A 5,024-nucleotide genomic window follows, 5' to 3' on the forward strand; every position below is an offset into this window, starting at 1 on the left:
CTGGCCCTCCACCTATACACTCAACCCTGACAGGACCTGGCCCTCCACCTATACACTCAACCCTGTCAGGACCTGGTCCTCCACCTGTACACTCAACCCTGACAGGACCTGGCCCTCCACCTATACACTCAACCCTGTCAGGACCTGGCCCTCCACCAAAACACTCAACCCTGACAGGACCTGGTCCTCCACCTGTACACTCAACCCTGACAGGACCTGGCCCTCCACCTATACACTCAACCCTGACAGGACCTGGCCCTCCACCTGTACACTCAACCCTGACAGGACCTGGTCCTCCACCTGTACACTCAACCCTGACAGGACCTGGCCCTCCACCTATACACTCAACCCTGACAGGACCTGGTCCTCCACCTGTACACTCAACCCTGACAGGACCTGGTCCTCCACCTATACACTCAACCCTGACAGGACCTGGTCCTCCACCTGTACACTCAACCCTGACAGGACCTGGTCCTCCACCTATACACTCAACCCTGACAGGACCTGCTCCTCATACCTGTACACTCAACCCTGACAGGACCTGCTCCTCATACCTGTACACTCAACCCTGACAGGACCTGGCCCTCCACCTATACACTCAACCCTGACAGGACCTGGTCCTCCACCTGTACACTCAACCCTGACAGGACCTGGTCCTCCACCTATACACTCAACCCTGACAGGACCTGGTCCTCCACCTATACACTCAACCCTGACAGGACCTGGCCCTCCACCTATACACTCAACCCTGACAGGACCTGGCCCTCCACCTATACACTCAACCCTGACAGGACCTGCTCCTCATACCTGTACACTCAACCCTGACAGGACCTGGCCCTCCACCTATACACTCAACCCTGACAGGACCTGGCCCTCCACCTGTACACTCGACCCTGACAGGACCTGCTCCTCATACCTATACACTCAACCCTGACAGGACCTGCTCCTCATACCTATACACTCAACCCTGACAGGACCTGGCCCTCCACCTATACACTCAACCCTGACAGGACCTGGTCCTCCCACCTATACACTCGACCCTGACAGGACCTGCTCCTCATACCTATACACTCAACCCTGACAGGACCTGCTCCTCATACCTATACACTCAACCCTGACAGGACCTGCTCCTCATACCTATACACTCAACCCTGACAGGACCTGCTCCTCATACCTATACACTCAACCCTGACAGGACCTGGCCCTCCACCTGTACACTCAACCCTGACAGGATCTGGTCCTCCACCTGTACACTCAACCCTGACAGGACCTGGCCCTCCACCTATACACTCAACCCTGACACGACCTGGCCCTCCACCTATACACTCAACCCTGACAGGACCTGGCCCTCCACCTATACACTCAACCCTGACAGGACCTGGCCCTCCCACCTATACACACAACCCTGACAGGACCTGGCCCTCCACCTGTACACTCAACCCTGACAGGACCTGCTCCTCATACCTATACACTCAACCCTGACAGGACCTGGCCCTCCACCTATAAACTCAACCCTGACAGGACCTGGCCCTCCACCTATACACTCAACCCTGACAGGACCTGGCCCTCCCACCTATACACACAACCCTGACAGGACCTGGCCCTCCACCTGTACACTCAACCCTGACAGGACCTGCTCCTCATACCTATACACTCAACCCTGACAGGACCTGGTCCTCCACCTATACACTCAACCCTGACAGGACCTGGCCCTCCACCTATACACTCAACCCTGACAGGACCTGGCCCTCCACCTATACACTCAACCCTGACAGGACCTGGCCCTCCACCTATACACTCAACCCTGACAGGACCTGGCCCTCCACCTGTACACTCAACCCTGACAGGACCTGGTCCTCCACCTATACACTCAACCCTGACAGGACCTGGCCCTCCACCTGTACACTCAACCCTGACAGGACCTGGCCCTCCCACCTATACACTCAACCCTGACAGGACCTGGCCCTCCACCTATACACTCAACCCTGACAGGACCTGGCCCTCCACCTGTACACTCAACCCTGACAGGACCTGCTCCTCATACCTGTACACTCAACCCTGACAGGACCTGGCCCTCCACCTGTACACTCGACCCTGACAGGACCTGCTCCTCATACCTATACACTCAACCCTGACAGGACCTGCTCCTCATACCTATACACTCAACCCTGACAGGACCTGGCCCTCCACCTATACACTCAACCCTGACAGGACCTGGTCCTCCACCTATACACTCAACCCTGTCAGGACCTGGCCCTCCCACCTAATCACTCAACCCTGACAGGACCTGGCCCTCCCACCTATACACACAACCCTGACAGGACCTGGCCCTCCACCTATACACTCAACCCTGACAGGACCTGGCCCTCCACCTATACACTCAACCCTGACAGGACCTGGCCCTCCACCTATACACTCAACCCTGACAGGACCTGGCCCTCATACCTGTACACTCAACCCTGACAGGACCTGGCCCTCATACCTATACACTCAACCCTGACAGGACCTGCTCCTCATACCTATACACTCAACCCTGACAGGACCTGGCCCTCCACCTATACACACAACCCTGACAGGACCTGGCCCTCCACCTGTACACTCAACCCTGACAGGACCTGCTCCTCCACCTGTACACTCAACCCTGACAGGACCTGGCCCTCCACCTGTACACTCAACCCTGACAGGACCTGGCCCTCCACCTGTACACTCAACCCTGACAGGACCTGGCCCTCCACCTATACACTCAACCCTGACAGGACCTGGCACTCCACCTGTACACTCAACCCTGACAGGACCTGGCCCTCATACCTATACACTCAACCCTGACAGGACCTGGCCCTCCACCTGTACACTCAACCCTGAGAGGACCTGGCCCTCCACCTATACACTCAACCCTGACAGGACCTGGCCCTCCACCTGTACACTCAACCCTGACAGGACCTGGCCCTCCACCTATACACTCAACCCTGTCAGGACCTGGCCCTCCACCTATACACTCAACCCTGACAGGACCTGGCCCTCCACCTGTACACTCAACCCTGACAGGACCTGGCCCTCCACCTATATACTCAACCCTGACAGGACCTGGCCCTCCACCTATACACTCAACCCTGACAGGACCTGGCCCTCCACCAATACACTCAACCCTGACAGGACCTGGCCCTCCACCTATACACTCAACCCTGACAGGACCTGGCCCTCCACCTGTACACTCAACCCTGACAGGACCTGCTCCTCATACCTGTACACTCAACCCTGACAGGATCTGGCCCTCCCACCTGTACACTCAACCCTGACAGGACCTGCTCCTCATACCTATACACTCAACCCTGACAGGACCTGGCCCTCCCACCTATACACTCAACCCTGATAGGACCTGCTCCTCATACCTGTACACTCAACCCTGACAGGACCTGGCCTTCCCACCTGTACACACAACCCTGACAGAACCTACCCCTCATACCTGTACACTCAATCCTGACAGGACCTGGCCCTCATACATGTACACTCAACCCTGACAAGACCTGCCTCTCACACCTGTACACTCAACCCTGACAGGACCTGGCCCTCCCACATGTACACTCAACCCTGACAGGACCTGGCCATCCCACCTGCACACTCAATCCTGACAGAACCTGGCCCTCCCACCTGTACACTCAATCCTGACAGGACCTGCCTCTCACACCTGTACACTCAACCCTGACAGGACCTGGCCCTCCCACCTGTACACTCAAACCTGACAGGACCTGGCCCTCCCATATGTACATTCAACCCTGACAGGACGTGCCCCTCATAGCTGTACATTCAACCCTGACAGGACCTGCCCTCATAGCTGTACACTCAACCCTGACAGGACGTGCCCCTCATAGCTGTACATTCAACCCTGACAGGACGTGCCCCTCATAGCTGTACATTCAACCCTGACAGGACCTGCCCTCATAGCTGTACACTCAACCCTGACAGGACGTGCCCCTCATAGCTGTACATTCAACCCTGACAGGACGTGCCCCTCATAGCTGTACATTCAACCCTGACAGGACCTGCCCTCATAGCTGTACACTCAACCCTGACAGGACCTGGCCCTCATAGCTGTACACTCAACCCTGACAGGACCTGGCCCTCATACCTGTACACTCAACCCTGACAGGACCTGGCCCTCCCACCTATACACTCAACCCTGACAGGACCTGCCCTCATACCTGTTAATGGCCCGATTGTAATGGCCCAATTGTAATGGACCGATTGTAATGGACAGATTTTAATGGACAGATTGTAATGGCGCAATGTTTGCCCCCAACTCAGCTCAGACTGCAGGCAGTATTTCGGGAACTTGCAAACACTCACTGCCTGCACTTCTATCTCTGAACAAATTGCACTATTCTAAGATCGAGTCAATACTCAGCCAAGGCTGGAGTTCAGACCCCTGACAGAGATGTAGCTTTGATCAGACGATCTGACAGTCACTTACATTTGCTGAAGATTTAGCCCAGAATGCAGAAATTGTCTGGCAGGAGTCACACACACATAAAGCTGATGGGAAGGAGAAGGTGGAGCAAAGTCAGTCCAATACAGGAATTTAACCATTGGGGAGTCGAGGGTCAGCAATAACAGGGATTGTGTGTGCAGCCTGAGTACAAGGGTTTCAAACACTCCAGGAAAGGAAATGGCGGAGAACGCCTTGTTTTCATTTGTACAGCCCATAATACAAATGTTTGACCAGACTGTTCTCTGAAACCATCTCAAATTTAAACACCTTCAAATTTGCTGGATGATTTACTTTGTTCCTGCTCTCTGACCATGTCCTGTCTCTTTGATGAGCTAGCTGATTTATCTCGGTTTTTGGCCGTATCAGGACAGGTTCTGAATGGCTCTGTGAAGCCAAATCCCATAAGCCACATGCTGGTTTACATCAGACACAACCTTTCAATGAGCTGTCCCCTCTGGCTCAGTGGATATCCCTGGCTGATGTAATACTATAGCACATAGAGCTGGGTGTACTCTACAGCTCATTGGAGCTCTAATGG

The sequence above is a fragment of the Heptranchias perlo genome, chromosome 14, assembly GCF_035084215.1.
Source record: "Heptranchias perlo isolate sHepPer1 chromosome 14, sHepPer1.hap1, whole genome shotgun sequence".
Lineage (NCBI taxonomy): Eukaryota > Metazoa > Chordata > Chondrichthyes > Hexanchiformes > Hexanchidae > Heptranchias > Heptranchias perlo.